At 37.3% G+C, this 19,788-nt stretch overlaps 1 protein-coding gene across 1 annotated transcript in view; it reads left to right on the top strand.

Moving 5' to 3' along the window:
- The first annotated feature begins 2,216 nt into the window (after nucleotides 1-2,216).
- The window catches only part of DNAJB6 (DnaJ heat shock protein family (Hsp40) member B6), a 58,461-nt gene continuing 40,889 nt past the window's right edge, over nucleotides 2,217-19,788 (top strand). The window contains 1 exon segment of the mRNA XM_074267312.1: nucleotides 2,217-2,353. The gene's annotated coding sequence lies outside the window, so the exon portion shown is untranslated.

Below are 19,788 nucleotides of genomic sequence, written 5' to 3'. Positions count from 1 at the left end.
TGGGAGATGATTATGAACCCCTACATACAATTCCCAATACCCCTAAGTTTGTCCGCCTGCATTTTGGATTTCCTTCACAGTACACTGTTTCAAAGTCTGATTCTTTTTGCACAGCAAAATAACTGTGTGGACATGTATACATATGTTGTATTTAACTTATACTTTCACATATTTAACATGTATTGGTCAACCTGCCATGGGGGGTTGGAACAAAAAGTTTTGCAATTGTCAATGCTGAAAAACTACCTATGCAAATATCTTATAAATGCTATAATAAAAAAAAAAAAGAAAGAAAAAGGAATTCTTCCCTTTGTTATGGTGAGTTCCACTTGGGAACTTAGCCCAAATCTTTCCCCTTGTTAATTGCTAACCCCCCCTTTTGGAACTTAGCCTGCCAATCCATGGCATAATAAAATCTTTGCCTCTTAATTTGGAGATGGTCTGTCTACAGATTTTTTTTGAGACTCCTCATACTGACCCATAATCCTAACATATTTTTGAGGTTTGCCCACTCCCCATTATACAGGGAGAGTCCCAGACCTAATATATTTTAAAAGTTCAATGCTTTTGCATTCCCTATCCCATCAGTTAGAGCCTATATATTTACATCAAAGACATTTCCAAATGAATGATTATATGGCAAACCAACATCTATAAGGGGAGAAAAAAGGAAAAAATCCAAAGGAAAAAAATTGTGTCTAAAAACTATTAAAAGCTACCTGCATGTCCTCTGAATCATATCTGAATTGATTGTGGTGTAAGTTCTAAAAGTGTCTTTCCAGATTTCCTCTTTTTTTTCCCCCCTATGGGAAAAAGACACAGAAACAGAGAAGCTTCCACCTTTCTGACCTGGGTTATAGATGTTTCTGTATAGGAGCTCTGAGAAAGTCTTTGGTGGGTAACGCGATGTTACTTCTATCTTCATGTCTAAAGTTAGGCCTTGGGATCCTTGAGCGCAGAAAATGGTTGAAGGGAATGAAAGTGTGCACCTGGAATTTTTCCCTCAAACTCAAGGTTTGCGAACTAAGGGAATGTGGAAAGACTTCTCTGTCAAGTGGTATGAGGTCCTCTGAGCCCAGATAGAAACCTTTCTATTGTTATTCAAGTGAGGAAGATATTGTTTGGTTTTAGCAAAAAGGAACAATACATGCCATGTGACCCGAGTATGAATCTATCCAAGGAAGTTAGCCATAAATAATCTGGCACTAACTCTATCCTCTACACACAAAGGACCACAGAACCTGCCCAGAGAAAGTGACGAGAAGAACGTCGAGTGGGGGAAATGGGGAGAGGAAAAGGGGCCTACGAGGGAGTCCTGGGGCGGCCGGTGTCCGTGACGGGACACTGACTACAGGAGAAAACAGAGGGGAGCCGCGGCGGGAAAAGCTGCTGAGACGTCTAGGATGGAGGGCCAGACTTAACTCTGGGGGGGAGGGGGAGACAGAGACGAAGACACTGAAAAAGAGAAGGAAACGGGAGACTTGAGAGACCGAGAGATAGGCTGGGCAGACATATTTGGGGAGTTCTTTTATTTTCCCAGGATTTTAAACTCCTACAGGGCCTCGAAAGGCTCTGCCCTCTGGCATCTCTACAGCCCTAGCACAAATAAGATAGAATAAGATTATATTCATTTATTCGACGCCTCGGCGCAGCACGCCACGGCCGGCAAATATGCGGTTCGGTCGGATTGGGTTTTTTCCTTCTAGGTCCGAGCCCGAGCCCCGAAGGGGCCTCCTCAGCTCCCCCTCTTTTCCTTTCCCCTCCCCCAGTCGGCCCTAACGGTCGCCATGGTGAGGGGCAGGGAAGGGCAGGGAGCGACTACGGCCGCAGCCTCTGGACATCCCTAAAGGGTGCCAAAGTATAAATGTGTGTATTTCAAGAGCTGATACTGGGGGGACATAGCGGGGAAACCCGGGGGACCCACGCGGGAGTGTCTGAGGCGGTCCAGCGGTGTTTCCTCACCGCCCCTAATTCGACGGCCGGCAGATGGCGCCAACGGCCACAGGCTGCGGCGCGTCCGCCAAAATGAGCGGAGAATTTTCGGGAAGGTGGCGTAGGGGCGGGGCGTAGGAGGGGCAAGCCTCGGGTAGAAGCGGCAGCAGCCACCGCCCCCGCAGCCACCGCCTCTGGCCCAGCGGATTTAATGGTGGAAGGGAAGTGCGGCGTCGAACTACGCTTCGACGTCTGACGCACTTCCTGTTTGTTGTTGGAGAAACGGAGAGAAAGGAAAGCGCGAGGAGTCGCCGCCGCCACCACCACCAACACCACCAGCAGCGCCGGAGCCGAGAGGAGACCGCGGGCTTTGCCGCCCAGCCTCTCCTCCTCCTAGTCGCAAGCTGCCAACCTCCTTCGGGTAAGGGAAGCCCCTGGTAGGGCTCGGGGCGCAGGGAAAAGGCAGCCGGGTCGAACCGCGGCAAGGGCTGGGAGGACGGGCGGGTGGCCGACTTGTTCCCAGCGCCTTAGCAACGGCGGTGTTGATGACCCGCCCGGCGTGCCGGTTCCCCGGGCCTCGCGGCCTGCGGGCGAGGCGGGGACCCGGTGTCTCAGTACTGGCTGCCCAGTCGGGTGTCCTTGGCCTGCCGCCGCCGGGCATCGGGCTGCTGCGGCCCGGGCCGTTGGGGGAGGGGGCGGAGGACGCGTCCGGACGCTCGGGGCCTTCCTTCCCCCCTCCCCCCGGCTCTTGGCCGCCTCGGCCTCGATGTCCGTTTGAAGGCCACTCTTAACCCGTCTCCCTTCATCCCAAGGGTCCGAAAGCTCGAATCTCGGGTTGGGCAGCGAGGGCGTTGAGAAGCTTCGGGGTGGTCGTGGGTCCTTCTGGGGGCTCCGGGAAAAGGCGGATTGATTTTTCTAGTCTCCCAGACTAATGTAGTGCCTCTCCTTTGCTGTCATCGCGTGACCAAAATTAGGCCCCTTCTCCCCCAAAATGCGGTCAGTTAATTCCGAATGTGAACGCCGCATCGAGATGGGAGCAACGTTGGTGTGCACTTCGGGTTCTTTCTCATTCAGTCAACATTTATTAACGGCCTACTGTATACCTGAGCCTGCGCTGAATGATGGCCTTATCGAGAAAGGCAAAAGCATAAAGTTCCCTGCCCGCGGGAAGCTGCAAATCTAAGGTGGGGGAGGGGAAGGGACCGGGAAACCTGCAGGAACGAGAGCTTTTCCAGAAAGGCGGGGTGTGTGGGTTGGTTTATTTTTGGGGAGGTTGTTTTTAAAGAGCGAGGTGGTTAAATGGTTTTAACCTGAAGTTGCCCAGCTTCATGCGTACTGAATTTGAAAATTCCTGGTGAAAGGCCATGGTTTGTGGTGCTGAAGTACGGCTGGGGAGAGAGCTGGAATCTGGGGAGTTTGTCATCGGGAGGAGAGGCTCCTGGGGGGAATTTTTAAAAACTCACCTAGCTTTGTCCTTTTTTTCATTCCCCCCTCCCCCTTTTGTAAGAATAAAGAGTAGTTAGAGGAAATAAGATTCTCTTTTTTAGCATGAACTGAAAATAAAATAAAGGCAGTTGGAGGAAATACCAGCTAGTAGAATTTATTTATTACTTTAAAATTTGCTATCACTTTACTAAGGTTTTGCTCAAATTTAGCCTTGGGAGCTAGGTACTGATATTCTGTTCATTTTTACAGTTGAGGAAACTGAGGCAGACAGGTTAAATGGCTTGCCCAAGTTCACAGGAGTGACTGAGGGAGAATTAGAGCTTGGCCCTTCTCATGACTATAGATTCAGGGCATTATAATAAAGGTAACTTGTATCATACGTCAATTGGTTTGGCACTGCAGTTAGGTTGCAACAATAGTAAAATGGTGTCAGTCAATTTATAAGAAAGTTTAAAAGAACAGGAAAAAGAAACCCTAAACTACTATCAATGAACTTATGAAAGTGCAGTTTCTAGTTGTTTATATTTTGTGTCATCTACAGGTCGAGTGATTCTCCACAAGGAACTGACACTGGATAGATAAAGCAAAACAAAATTTCGGGAGATGAATAATATGAAATAAATCCATTAATTCAGATCTGGCATCAGATACTTACCTAGTTGTGGAACCTATCTAGCTCATTTAATCTCCGTTTGCCTCAAGTTGCCTCATCTGTAAAATGGGGATAACACATCCCAAGGTGGTTGTGAGCAACATGAGATTTTTGTAAAGCACTTAATAAATTCTTCCTATGCTGAATTTCTGGAATGTAAGAGATAGTTTTGAATGTGTTGGCTTCTTTAGAATTTAATATGCCATATTTGTTTTAGAAATTCACACTATACATTTTTGAGAGTAGTATGTTCTCTTTACTGTTTTGTTAGAGAAGTTGGAGAAAATCAAGTGTGCAGGTGATAGAACCAAGTGTCTTTAAAGGACTAAGGTGTTTAAGATTCGGAATTGGGGGACCCTACCCTCTCCCCCAAACGGTTTACATTTCAAAGTAGAGAACTTGGAGGTGGTTGTTTTGCTCTGGAGATCAGAATGGTCCAAAGAGAAAGGTGGATGCCAATCCAGTAATGCTACTGAGATGATTAAAACTTGGAAAAGTAACATGTTCATGTGCCAAATATGTGATTCAGTTTAGAGAATTCAATGTAGGAGGAAACTACCATTGCTTATCAGCAGCTTTTGCATTTAAGGTCTCAAAATAATGATTGGGGCTAAAATAATTTGTAATTTGCCTGGAGTCACAGATACAGTTTAATCCAAGTCTTCCTGATTTCAAAGCTGTTCACTTTTGACACTTCATGCCTTCTCTGATAGACTTAGAAAAAGTTGGTTCTAGGGACAATTACATTTAAGTCCCTTTTTAAGCAAACAAGACAGTGTGCTATAAAATGCATTAGACTGATAGCTGGTATGTATCTAGCTTTGTGACCTTAATAAATGACTTCTGTTTCTGTGAAAATGACAAAATTGAGATCTCAATTTTAAACGAGGTTTTGGCTCTAAAACTCAACTTTTTGATAAACAGCAAACATCTCATTTTTAAAAACCTCAAAACAACAGCAATTTCATAGGTTTGATTCTAATCTTTCATTACTGTAGTGGACAGTTTGATATAAGGATTGTATTATTCATGGACCTTTCCCACTGACTGTTGAAGGTATATTAAAAACTCTTTACCAGAATGTTTTAAACTGTGTAAATTGCATTGAAAGAAGTTACCAAAATGAAAAAAGCCAAAAAACACAACTCAAGCCATTAAACAAAAAAAAATATATATATTTTTTATTAAATATTTATTTAAAATATTTTATTTATCAAAATAAAAATTTGATCCCTTTCCAGTCAAGTTGAGAATTTCTGATTTAAAGAGTGATATACCTGCAAAAAAGTCAACTGTGAATTCTCCGTACCCTACCTAAACTAATCTTTGGGTGACTCTCACCAAGACTGGACTAGAAACTTTTCCAGTTTGAAAAGAGGAAAAGAAGTTTACTCTCTGGAAGAGAAATCATTATACCATGGAAAACGGACTCTTGGTGACTCAAAGGGAAGAAGCAATTAATTGCTTTTTACAAATATTTACCATGGGATTCCTTCAAATATAATTTTATAGGAGGTTTTAAATTTATGAAAAATAAATCACTTTTAAGATTTTCTTTAACTTATTGTACTCTAGAATCTACAGTTCATTCTATTTTCATCATAAAGTTGAGATTGAGGAATATTTTAGTTTCAGTACATATGTATCTTAAAGAAAAGATTATTTTCTCCCCTCTAAATTCTGGTATTTTAAATTCACATAGAAACACCACCTAGTTGAGAAACATGGCAAAGATTTGATTAGCTTTTCAAACAAGGGAGCAAATAGTTACAACTAATGGTTGTGAGAAATATAAGATACTTAAAATGGAAGTGGATTTTTCTTTTTTGTGGCTGAAGAAATTGAATGAATTTTTAAGAAAAACAAGTTGGTATTAAAAATTAAAAAAAGAAAAGAAAACAAGTTGGTAGAGACAGTAACGGATATGAATAAATATGTAGGAGGTATTAAAAACAAAGCTCAAATTGAAGACTAGACATCAGATAAGTGCTTAGGTTTCTGTCCTTGTAGATTGTTTACAGTTTACAGTTATTCAGTATACTTTTCCTGTAAGTTTTGTAAGGGAAGAAACATTTTCCTTTCGGGGTTAACATGATGATTGTAAAGAGAAAAATATTTAGTTTTGTTTTAATGGAATAATTATACTGTGCTCATAAATCATGCTGCTTTAAACTGAAAGCCACAAGATAAGGGTTTGCTTTAAAAATTTATTGATTTTATTTAAAGATGTAACAAGCTCTTAGAACTTATTTGGAAAGGGGTTTTTGCTTGATCTACTAATCTTTTATTTAACAGTACTGACTAGGGCAAAGTATTTGTTTGACTATTTGGAGCCTCCTGTAAAGGTATCATTATCATGGTTTATAATTTCCTTAAGTGTTGATAGTGGTGTATTGTTTCTTTTTTAAACTTGGTATCTGTATCTTGAAGAGGGGGAAACTTTGAAATTAGGGAAACTGCAAACTTTGAGAGAAGATTGAAAGGTAATTTGAATTTTAAATTAACTTTTATATCTTTTCTGGGATTGTAAGGCTGGGATTGCAAGGTTTCAGAAGTCTTAGTTCAGAAGAACTCTACTTTTTTTCTTTTAAACTAATGCCCAACATTACTATGGCTTTTTATTTTACTTAATGATTTCATCAATGTGATTTTGGATGCAATTATTTGTAAAAGTATAGAAATTAGGTTATTGGGATATAGGAATTTCTATTGAGTCAATATACATTTTTGAGGTTCAGATTCCAGCTCTTTGATATTTAGCTGAATGATCTTGGTCAACTCATTTGACTCTTCTGGATTTCAGATACTTCTGTAAAAGGAGAGGATTAATTAAAATTTTGAGTTGCCTCACTCCCACTTCTTCCAGACATTTTATCATTATAGTTTTATATTTCAAAATAAGTTTGCAAACTTTTTTTTGCTCTGGAGGTCAGTATGATCCAAGGAGAAAAGATGAACGCCAGTCCAGTACTACTGCTGAGATGGAAAAGTAACACATTGATGTATCAAATATGTGATTCAGTTTAGGGAATTCAGTCAAGGAGAAAAGTGTACCAAACATTGTATAATTCTGTGATCCTTGCATGTTGAAGTAATTTTTTTTTAAACTTTTTTTAAAAAGTTACTTTTTTTTTTAACCTTTTATTTTCAAGTTCATTGGTATTGAGAATTCCTGATGAGGTAACTCCAAACACCAGTAACACTAACCTCCTTGCTATTTCTGTAACACAACACTCCCCATCTCCCAACACAGGAATTTTCATTCACCCTCATGTCTGTAATGCTTTCTTCTCATTTTTGTTTCCTGACTTCCCTAACTTTAAGTTGTATTTAAAATCTCACCTTCTACAGAAAGTTTTTTTTTTTTTAAAGGGTGTGTGTGTATGTGTAGCATCTAGACTGATTTCCATAAGAGCAAGGAATGTCTTTTGCCTTTCTTTATATCCTTACTGCTTAACATGGTGAATAGCACACAGTAGGCACTTAATAAATGTTTTGACTGACTATGGATTAAGCAACTTTTGCATGGACCATTTGAGACAATACTCTACCTCTTACTATTTATTGAGTTATACTAGACATTGTAGTGGAGGCAGAGTAAAAAAACAATTTTAGTCCCTGACCTTAAGAAGCTTTAAAATTCATTTGCGTATATGAGTCCCTTTTATGTGCTAAGAGCACTAGTAAGCAAGCTTAGTAAGTGCAAAATAATTCGTGATAATTTAGAACATTTTCCTACTTAATTGAATATGGATTGGTCTGACTGAATTCACAGTGCTTGCAACCAGACCATAAAATCATTCTTTCAAGATTTGACTTAGAGAAAGCTAGAAAGTTGTCTAGCATCTATATTCTACACACTTTCATAGATTTTTTTTCTTCTAGCTTCTTTCAGACTAATCCATTGCTCCTGGGTTAAAACAAGACAAAACTTGTTTTGATTCTTTTTCTGAACTTTTGGAAAATTTATTATAATTTATATTCTGGACCTTTGGGCTCGACTCTTGGATAAGGGTGTAGTTGATAGTGAGATAGTCCTAAACAGGTTCTCTTGAACTCATTTCAGTACTTCAATTGTTTATGATGATTTGGATGGGCTTGCAGAATTATATCTTGGTTTAATCAATGTCTTAATTATTTCAGATAGTAAAAGAAGGATAAATATATATCATTATGGAAAGCTTCTTGGAGTTATTGAACTTAAGAGGATTGGAAAAGATTTGAAAAGGTCATTTCATGACGGACAAAGAAAGGAATCAATCTTTGCTGGGTTAGCAAGCAAATTAGTTTGGTTACATTGAGACTTAAAGGGGAAATTCTACCTCGAAACGTATAAGTTTAATTTAACTGGGGGTATGAATTAGAAAGTTAAGGATTTTGTTTGATATGTAAGTGGTATGGAGCCAATATTCTTGGGTCTAGGGATAAAGATTGTGAAAAATCATATTTTAAAGAGTTTTATTAGCTTTGTAAAAAGAAATGGATTGAGTGATCCTAGACATGCACCAGTTTATAAACTATAAAAATAACTTAAGTAACAAGATGACATTTTTTCTTTAAAATTACATAAACGTGACAATTTGAGGTAGGAAGCTCAAGGTTTTTCAAAATAGTTATGTCTGGGAACCAATGTAAAATGGTTTGAAAAATAGTTGATGCCATTAGGAAGAGGTTTCTTATGTGTATAATAGTAATTGCTTACTATGTACAACAAGAAGTAAGCAAAATTTTCATTCCATTAGTTAGAATAAATATCATGAAAATATAGAGTCAGCATTTATTAAAGACTTGTTAAGGTACCAGGAACTGTGCAACATTCTGGGTTATATATGCTAGTACAAAATACAGTTCCTTCCCTCAAGGGCTTATATTTTTATAGGAAAAAGCAACATAAAATGAAGAAGGCAGTCTTAGTGACAATAAGTCACTGTGGTAAGGCTGCTATGTTAGTAAGGAGGTGGAGAAATAGAGAGTAAATTTAGTGGGATGCTTTAAATTTGTATGTTTGACTCATAGAACAACTTTGTCCTTCAAGCTTCCTAATGCTGAGTTTATTGACTCAAACTTTAAACATAGTTCAAATAAGCTTGTTTATCAGGTTTTCATATGTGCAATTTTACAGAGAAGGGCATATTTTAAAAAATGCAAAAAAAAAAAAAAAAAAAGGTGAGGGATAAGACCCAGAAAGCTGACAAAAATCTTTTTTTTTTTTTTTAAATTTTTTTTATTATATATATATATATATTTTATAACATTATCCCTTGTATTCATTTTTCCAAATTACCCCCCTCCCTCTATTCCCTCCCCCCGACGACAGGCAATACCATACATTTTACATGTGTTACAATATAGTCTAGGTACAATACATGTGTGTGAATATCATTTTCTTGTTGCACAATAAACATTAGAATCCGAAGGTACATGCAACCTGGGCAGACAGATATTAGTGCTAACAATTTACATTCACTTCCCAGTGTTTCTTCTCTGGGTGTAGCTACCTCTGTCCATCATTGATCAACTGGAAGTAAGTTGGATCTTCTTTATGTTGAAGATTTCCACTTCCATCAGCATACATCCTCATACAGTATTGTTGTTGAAGTGTACAGTGATCTTCTGCTTCTGCTCATTTCACTCAGCATCAGTTGATTTAAGTCTCTCCAGGCCTCCTGCTGGTCATTTCTTACAGAGCAATAATATTCCATAACCTTCATATACCACAATTTACCCAACCATTCTCCAACTGATGGACATCCATTCATCTTCCAGTTTCTAGCTACAACAAAAAGAGCTGCCACAAACATTTTGGCACATATATGTCTCTTTCCGCTCTTTAGTATTTCTTTGGGATATAATCCCAGTAGTAGCGCTGCTGGGTCAAAGGGTATGCACAGTTTGATAACTTTTTGGGCATAATTCCAGATTGCTCTCCAGAATGGCTGGATTCTTTCACAACTCCACCAGCAATGTATTAGTGTCCCAATTTCCCCACATCCCCTCCAACATTTGTCATTATTTGTTCCTGTCATCTTAGCCAATCTGACAGGTGTGTAGTGGTATCTCAGAGTGGTCTTAATTTGCATTTCTCTGATCAGTAGTGATTTGGAACACTCTTTCATGTGAGTGGATATAGTTTCAATTTCTTCCTCTGAGAATTGTCTGTTCATATCCTTTGACCATTTATCAATTGGAGAATGGTTCGGTTTCTTATAAATTATGGTCAGTTCTCTATATATTTTGGAAATGAGACCTTTGGCTGACAAAAATCTTAAAGAACAAAAGTTCTTTGCTATTTCCATTTGAGGACAAATAATGGTTACCTCAATGCATAGTGATCTTGAGTTGTGGGGAAAAGAACAGATTATGTTTGAAATACACTCATTTGAATACAGAAAAATAACATGGTCTAGTGTGAGGAGTATTAAATTGGGACTTGATTTGTGTTCAAATCCTATTTCTGCCACTTACTGATTTGTGTGGCCATGAAAAAATTACTTGTCCTTTTTTGAGCCTTTATATATTTGTCAAATTGGAATATTGTTTTGAGTTCTGCTTCTGTGTGACAAATCACTTGCTCTCTGTGACTTAGGTAACTAAGGCAATACATTGCAATAATTAATAACTGAGAGTTTTTATACTAGGAATTCGCCACACTGATGAAACCAGATTTAAATAAAAAAAAAAAAAACCTTACTGTGAAGATGAGTTTCTAAATTTAAAAATTTTATATAAGTGAGCTATTAATATATTTTAGAATAATCTTAATATAAAGTTGTTAAAGTGCTGCTTAAGAACTTAGGGTTTTGGACAGCTGATGTTTTTGCACTACATTTGTCTTGTCATGTATGGAAGTATAGGTATAGAGAAGTTAAGATCATGGCTAAAAAGAATGTTTAAGGTACATTGAAAGAAAAGGGAGTAGAGAGGCAGAATAGGAAAGCTCTCTTAAAAGTGACACCTAGGTGAATTTTAAAGGACTCCCAAGAGATTTTTAAAAGGTGGCTGCATGGCAGGAAGAGAACTAGGTCATGGAATGTGTTTGAAACAAGTTCTTACTTTCTTAAGGGCTAGAACTGGCTTATGAACTTTAAATGCCATCATGTTTACATATCCATATGAACTTAATACTTAAAAGCTCATACTAAAGGATTTTCTTGGATGCCTTCATGTCAGTCTTCACCAAAAATGGAGGTCAGAGGAAAATTCATTCTGTTTAGTGGAGGAGAAAGCAGTTATATGGCACATATGTGAAGTTGGAGAGGTTTTAAGGTTAAGTGAAGTTTGAATAGTTAATGGTTGAATATAGATAAAAATCATTGTTTGGGTAGAAGGGTGCAATTTACTTGTTGCCTATAAAAAATGGGAAATTGGAACTTCAAAGGGATTATTTTTAAAATTCCTAGTGAAAAATACTTATTTCAGATAATTCATAGTTTTTTTTCCTTAAATGTTGTAACTATTTGCTTACCAGTTATTTTTAATAAAAAAAAACTTGTCAACGATTTCACAATATTTGAACTCTATAGATCTGAAAAGTATTGTATTTTTAACTATTTAACTATGATAGTACATGTGTGTCGTTTTTTATTTTAAAAAATATTGTTTACATTTTTACAGTCTTCAACACTCACTTTTTTAGGGGATATGATTTGGCTCATTAAAAAGTCTTTGAATCATAGGATGGTGCTCTGTTGGAGAAGCTAGGTTTTAATCTCAGAAACTTGTATGTTATGAATTTGAGGGGTTTATTAGTAGAGCCCTCAAGTGTATTTATCTGGACTTAAAGTAATAATATTCAAACTCTTTGTCTCTTTATGGAAAAATCCTGGTTTGTGGAGTGGAATATCAACCTAGATTTTTCTTGGAGTCTTTGGCTCTACCTACCTGATTGGCTGAAGACCTCTTAGTGCAGAGTGACTGCAGGACACTGAAGGTGTTCCTCCCCTCCCTTTTCTCCTCCCATTTCTCCTCTCCTTTTTTGAGGTAATGTCAAGTGACTTGCCCAGGTATCAAAATAGGAGCTAAATCTGGTCCTCCTTACTCCAGGGCCAATAATGTATTGACAGCGCCATCTAGCTGCTCTAGTGTAGGTATTAAATGTTTTGTCTCCATTAATAAGCTTTAGAGTTTCTCACTTGATTGGGTCAATAAATATCTTTGTCCTTTAAGGAATTTCACAATGCTGAAAGTAGTATATTAAATTTGTTGAAAACCATGGTTCATTTCATTTGATTTTTAAATCCTACCCTTCCTTAGTATATTTTCTTTATAATTCTGAACTTAACTGGGTTGTAGTTTATTTAATTTTGCAGCACTTGATTGGGTCAATAAATATCTTTGTCCTTTAAGGAATTTCACAATGCTGAAAGTAGTATATTAAATTTGTTGAAAACCATGGTTCATTTCATTTGATTTTTAAATCCTACCCTTCCTTAGTATATTTTCTTTATAATTCTGAACTTAACTGGGTTGTAGTTTATTTAATTTTGCAGCAAATGGCTGGGTCTCTTTGACCAGTTGCCTTTTTACAAAGATTTCTTTTTCTCTGTTACAAATATAGGAAGTAATTTTCCCACAAAATTTATAAATTAATCTTATGCCCCTAATTGTAAGAGACTTTGCAATACTTTATATGCTAAAAGCTGCTGGTATTTGATAAACATTTTCCTCCAGTCTTCCCCCCCCCCCCCACCCCTCCAATAAGCATTTATTTAAGTACTTAATGGGTAAAGGGTATTTCTATTTACTATTACTATTTACTAATATTCTTTTGTTTCTGGGATAGGTTTCTTTCTTTAGGATGTAAACCTGGACTGTGAATATTTTTGTACATGTGGGTCCTTTTCCCATTTTTATGATATTTTTGGATTACTAACCCAGTAGAAACCAAATTGCTCTCCAGAATGGTTGGTTCAGTTCTATGTGCCGGATCTTTTCAGAAACCTTCAGTGCCTTTTGGAAATTCTAACTACAGTCTACCAGTTCCCATTATTTTATATCAGCTAAATGGGACTACTATTGGCCATTTCCATAACTTATACCATCCTTTTTTCTTTTTGGTTTTCTATATCTGGAGACATTTCTTATTCTTATCCTCTCCTTCCAGAAGCTTTTGATGCTTATCTCCCCTTTTGTTCCTTCTCTGTTAAATAGTGAGGGAGTGTAGGGGCTTTCCTCTAACCCATTCTACTTTTCATAATAGTTAAGGGCAATTTCTTTTTTCAAAAGGCTAGTATACCTGAATTGTTTTCTGTGTCTGCCTTATATCTGGTGCTACTTCCTTTAAAGTATCTTTTTTTATTTCCTCCAGTAAATTTTTTTCCCAATCACTGTGCTATTAAAATTCTTATTCAATCAGCTAACAAAGACAACAAATAAAATATCTGCCTTCAAGGAGTTTTGTTTTGGGGGGAAAGAACAAGTTTTTATTTTAGGTATACAGAATAAATAGGGTCTGGAAAGCTTTAAAATGGAGGATTTGGATTTAAGAAGCTACAACTTTAAGTGGGAGATACAAGGATGTATTCCAGGGATGAGAAATTGTTGGTTGTTATTCAAATGTTACCTTTTCCAGTTACATCTTTACTGGTTCCTCTTGGATAGTGATGCTACTTTCTTGAATTTCATTTAAGACTTTGTTACATCCATACTATTTACTCATGTTATTGGGGATTTTTTGTTCTGTTAGCGTATAAAACTTTGGACAGGGAAGGTTGTTTTTACTTGATAACTTTGTAGGTGCTTCACAAATAGGTGCTTAAATATGTTTGTTGCTAAAAATTTATTTCATGACTTGGTAAGAACCCAGTTTTCCAAAAGTACTTTTAAGGTAAATGTTGCTTGTCAAGAAATCAAAGTTTAAAACATTTTTTGACTTGTTTACTTAGTGTAGAAATCTGACTGTACTAGTGCAGATCAACAAGTTTTGTAATCTCTAGTTTTAGTTTCCCTGGACATTGAGAGGTTAAATGATTTGTTCAGGTTTATAGCCAGTGGTAGATCAAAGGTGGGACTTAAATATTCTGGTCTTTCTGATTTTGAGGTCATGTCTCTCCTATATTTCAGGTTGCCTTAGCATGGTGTTTTAAATACAAAGGCATTTGGAAAATTGTTCAATGTTCTCCCTCTCTCCTCCTTCCCCCAGGGAAATATCTGCAAAATAATTTTAAAACCACCTTTTCCTTTTTGTTTTTTAAAACTGCCTAAGGCATTTAATTTTAAATTTGTAACTGGGTTTTGTCATAGTGTAATTCTTGTGTATTGACCACTACCCCATTGTTATGTTGAGATTTAGGAAATATTTTTTCTAACTTGTATGTACTTCATCTGGTGTACCTAAGAAACCCAAGTTGTTAAATACTGTACTAATACCAAGCTGCTTTCAGAGTTCTTAAAGGCTTTTTAGAATCCTTTTGGATCTATTTATAGAACTTCCAAGATACTTTTATTGTTGCCATCTTAAAATCGGTTCCTAGAGATTAAATTTGTATTTTAAGGTCAGTAATTTACTGATAAAATGTCACAAATAAGATTGAAATGGCATAGACTTAAATAAAACTGACATTTGTGTTTAGAATGAAAGCGCATAGCATTAGGGTAAACATTGAAAAAAGCCAATTAAGGTGTAAAACATTTGTTATGCTGTACCTTTAAAAGATTCTAATACTTGAAAAATTGAAGTTTTATTTTCTGAAATGTTAAAAATTTTTACAATTTTCTTTGTTGCATCATTTACATTTTCCATTGCCTAGAACTAACTGTCCTTCCCCCCGAAGTAATGTATTACAAAAAGGTGTGATAATCCATCAATAAATTTAAAATTTTTTGTTTCTAATAACTGTGCACATTGTAAAGAGCTTTAAAATTTGTGGTGTACTTTTTTTTTTTTTGCCTTTAACTTGTGAGGCAAGTTGGCATCCTCATTTACAAATGAAGAAACTGAGGCCAGTGCCCATAAAATAGGATTCACATATAGGTATTCCTGATTTTCAAGTCTTTTGTTGAACACTGTGGTAGCAAACTCCTCTTTAATGAGGAACTTTAACAATTAGCTAATGGTGTCATGGTCAAGTCATCTGTGCAATTCTGAACCTGCTTCATCTAGGACTCTTGTAAATTGAGTTAATAATTAGTAAATCTACTGCACAAAGTGGCTATGAATATCAGATTATATTTGTAAAGTGTTTTGCAAATCATAGGTTACTGCATGGCTATTAGCATGATTATTTTAAATTGAAGTTGGAATTGAACAAGGGATCGCTACAACTTTTTTTTTTTAAGTTTTATTTAGCAACTCAGTTGCTTGTAAGGAGAGAGGAAGGGGGGGAGTTAGGTTGCACAGTGGATAGAGCTGGGTCTTGAAGTAAGGGAGACTTCATCATCTTTAGTTTACACTTGGCCTCTGACATTAGCTATTTGATCTTGGGCAAGTGATTTCAAACATGTTTGCCTCAATTTCCTCATGTGTAAAATGACCTAGATTCCCCCCCCCCCAAAAAAAAAAACCCCAGACTCCATAAGAAAAAGCAAAAAGGAGCTCATTACTGTATAAGACATGTGCTACACCCCCTTTCCCAAATTAACTAATCAGAAACATCTTCGGGTATAAAGAGAAAGCATTTATTTAATCCCTGCAGGGAGAGGCCCAGATAACTGGTAGCCATCCCAACTCTGGCCATGTGCCCTTGGAACCTGGCCAGCTTCCGGCTTGTCCAAGACTTAAAAAGCAAAAGACCCAAGCTTTTTCATTGGATGAACTAAAAGGGCATAACTATCCTTGGCCAATGGTCACCAATGTTGCCTGCTTCCTGTGGGTCATGTCACTCTTCATGTACCTTCACAAAAGTCCTGCATCTCAGGATTCAAGGTATAGAGATCATGTGACAGTCTCAATACTATTCTTTATCATCTCATAAGAAAGGGCATCTCCCATCTAACAAGGTGTTCAGTAAAAAGTGCAAAACACAAGATTTAATACCTTAAACTGCAGATGCTCTCCCTTTATCCCCCCTGGCCTTTTCTCCCATTGTTTGGGGGGAGTCTGGGTTTACATTCTAAATGAAGAAATCTAACTCTGAAATAAAGGAATACAAGTAAATAATAACCTCTCAATTTAAATTTCCCTAGAGACTTGTAGATTTCCTTGCATAAGAGAATTCAAAGCCAACTTCACCTTTAAAAGAAGTAATTAAATGCCAATTAAAAGCTAGTGGAAACAGGTGGGTGGGGGGAGACAAACTTCTGCAACTATAGAGCTATATAAAGTCTCAAGTCACAATTAAAGGTATAGTTTAAGGCTATATTCCAATGAGAATGTCTTCACTCTCAGTTAATTCCACATAGAAGAAAATGACAAATCACTCTAGTCTTGCCAAGAAAACCCCAAATGGGTTCAGGAAGAGTCAGGACTTGTGTGGGATGGGATGCTAGACTCTTTTACCCAAATTGACCACTCAGAGACATCTTTAGGTACAAACAAAGCATTTATTCCATCTTTGCAAGGAGCAGTCCAAACACCAACTGACCAGCTCAGTCTGGTGTATGACCCCAAGCCTGAAACAGGGAGTGAATGAAATAATTTAGCAAAAGATTTGGATTCATTGGATGGACTGAAAAGGAAGTAACCAGTGGTCAACAATGCTGTCTACTTGTGGGTCACATAACTTCCTGAAGCTTGTCTGACTTTTAGAGACCTCTAGGCCTAGAAATCATGTAATTTCCTGTAACCTGGGCCCAAGACCTGATCTTCAGGCTTTGCTGATCTCTGGAAATAGGGATCTTGTGGTTTAGGCCTAGTCTGACCTACTCCATCTCAGACTTTTTGAGAAAACTTCACCTGGTCTTCACTCAGTAATCATTCTCTTAAGCTGATAGTTATTGCCAAAGGAATTTTTAAAAAGTATATTGGAGTGATCATAGGATACACTCATAACTAAAATCTAGAAGCTGTCTGTTGCCTGTAGTTTGAAGTACTTTAGCCTCTCTGAAATTCCTGCTTTATGTGTTTTGGTAGCCAAATTGGGCTATTAGCTTTGATTTCATTTTCTCTTCAGCTCTTTTGTATAAGTATAAAACATTCTTCCCTCCCAGGTTATCCTTGCACCTAATTCATCTTATAAACCCATGTTATAATTTGTATACATCTTATCTTTCTGTTAGATTGTGAATTCCTGAAGGCAGAGATAGTGTTTTAACTTTGTATCTTGAGTGTTTTGCGTATTATACCAAAAATAGTTGGATGCCTACTGTGTTGGAGACATCTAAACTAAGCCTGTCACAGTTTGGAGGAGACAGTTTGCTTCTGTATCTAAAAATGTGACTTAACTGTAAGAGGAAGCAAAATTAGCTCTATGTTGAGTAGTGATAAACTTAGAGTAAAATTGAACTATGACCTAATAATAATTGTTTGAATAGACTTCAAGTTTACAACTTTAAGCTTGGTTTCTTAACTAAGATTGTACTTCTTATGTTTTTAAAGACTCTTTCCCCTTAGATGTAAAGACAACTTAACATTCATTTAAAAAAATGTTTAGTAGAGAGTTCTCAAATTTTTTCTCTATCCTCAAAACTCTTACCTAGAATTGAACATAATATTCTAAATTTGGTCTGACCCCAGAATAGAAGCTGCACTCTCACTTCCCAATTCCTTTCCCCTTCCCCCCCATAATTCAAGTGGTTTCTTATTTTTTAAACTTGTTACAATGAGTTACAATGAGTCTGGTTTTTCAATATTAGTAGTTGGCTCTTTGATTTAGCAGCTAACAAAAGGAGATGGATGGACTTAGTCATAGCAGAAAGATATTCAACAAGTACGACATAGGGACATTCTGTATATAGAGGACATTTTCACTTGAGCAGCTGCTGAATTGCCATTTTGGTTTACCAACTCTTAGAGCTTTAATTTCCTAATTATGGTTTGTTTTGCCCTAAGATGAGGAAAAAGGGATGACAATCTGAATCTTTAGTCCCTGACCCAATTTATTTTTCAAGATAGTTCCCTTTTTAGGGGGAAGGGTTTATGGAAGGGGTTCTCAAACTATGGCCTTCGGCTGAGAACGTACCAGTCAGGTTATGGCAAATGGGCTGAGGGGCGGAGACAGCTTTTGTTTTTATTATAGTCTGGCCCCCCAACAGTCTGAGGGACCGTGAACTGGCTCCCTATTTAAAAAGTTTGAGGACTACTGGTTTATGGTATTCTTAACCTACAGGGTTATCTTTTAACTTTCTTATTTTTTAAATATAACCCTTTATCATGTCTGTGCTATTTTGCCTACTTGCAAATTATTACTATTATTGCTGCCAACAGCCTGATAAAGGCACTTGGCTCTTCCTTTCCATTGGCATTCAGGCTTCTTTACTATCTGGTGCCATCCAGCTTTACCTCTTTAGGAGGGAATATGCTACATTTACTATCTCTGGAATGTCTTTTTTCCCCTTTATCCATCCATTTTTAAGAGCCCAACTCAAATGCCACTTTCTCCAAGAAGTCCTTATCTGTCTTTGTTTTTGATTCTTTGTAGTATATTTCCAAAAAATTTGATTGTATTTTATTTCTTCTACTAGTTTATTAGGGATTATCTCTGAATATCTTAGCCCATAGTGCCTCATACACTTAAAATACAGTAAATAAAATTGTTGCTTAATTTTATTACAGTATTAGAATTTCCCTGATGAATCCTGGAAAGATTTAATTTTACATTCTTTTAAGAGTTGGTGTCTAGACTAACAGATTCTTTTTTGAAAAAGCAAAGGCAGTCTTTTATTTCTTATCCTGACTCCAAATCCTTTTCCTGATTTCCCATTAATTGGGTGTGAATTTCTACCCCCTCATTACATCTCACAAGTATCTTCTAGTCTGATTCTCTTCTCTTTTGTTCTGTGTCATACTTTGGAAATACCAATGCCAGCAAAAAGGAAGCTAATTTCTGGCTTTCAAGAGCTTACTTTCTCTTAGTTGAAGATGATCCTGAAGGAACCCAAGTAGGGGAAAGGGGGCAAAGTACAGAGGATTCCTTTTCAAATTTAAAATCCTTACTCCTGACTTTCTTTTTTCTGGTCCCAGTCTAGCATTTCTTAGATTTTACTTTAGGTTTAATATCTCTGTATGAATTCAACTTTTGTAACTCTGAGAACATTTAGTTCTCACAGGCATAACTGTTAGGCACAATTGTTTTAGGTGCGGAAGGTACAAACAAGAGGAACAGGCCTTTGCTTTCAAGGATTATGTTCTGTTATATGGTGGGGAGAGATGACAAGTATACATAAATATTATGTCAAGCTTATATACAGAGTAGATATATGAAATTACCAAAGATAGTGACTGTGGGGTGGAATAGTGAAGATTCTGCAGGAGATGACATTTGAGCTGAACTTTAAAGGAAGCAGCTGGGGATTCTGAGAGAAGGAATGTAGTTGATTCCAGACATGGAGAGATGGGCTGTTCAAAGGCGTAGGAGAAGGAAGATGCTGAGTGGTGGGAAAGTCACTTTGGCTGGACCCAAGAATTCATGAAGGGGAATAATAGGGTGGAAGTTTGAAGAAACTAAATATCGTACCAAGAACTTAAATGACTCACTGAATGTTGGAAAGATTTTATTTCACATTCTTGCCAGAATGGGTTTTTGAAACAGCCTAAAGCAGCCTTTTATTTCCAATCCTGAAGCCCAGATCTCTCCCCTGGTTTGGTTTTTTGGAGTTCTTTGGGGAAGCCGCCTTTTCAGCAGATAAATCATCACAAGAATAGCCAGGTGTTAAAAATTCAA

The sequence above is a fragment of the Sminthopsis crassicaudata genome, chromosome 5 (genome assembly GCF_048593235.1).
Source record: "Sminthopsis crassicaudata isolate SCR6 chromosome 5, ASM4859323v1, whole genome shotgun sequence".
NCBI classification, from domain to species: Eukaryota; Metazoa; Chordata; class Mammalia; order Dasyuromorphia; family Dasyuridae; genus Sminthopsis; species Sminthopsis crassicaudata.
This window is presented reverse-complemented; position numbering and strand designations above follow the sequence as displayed.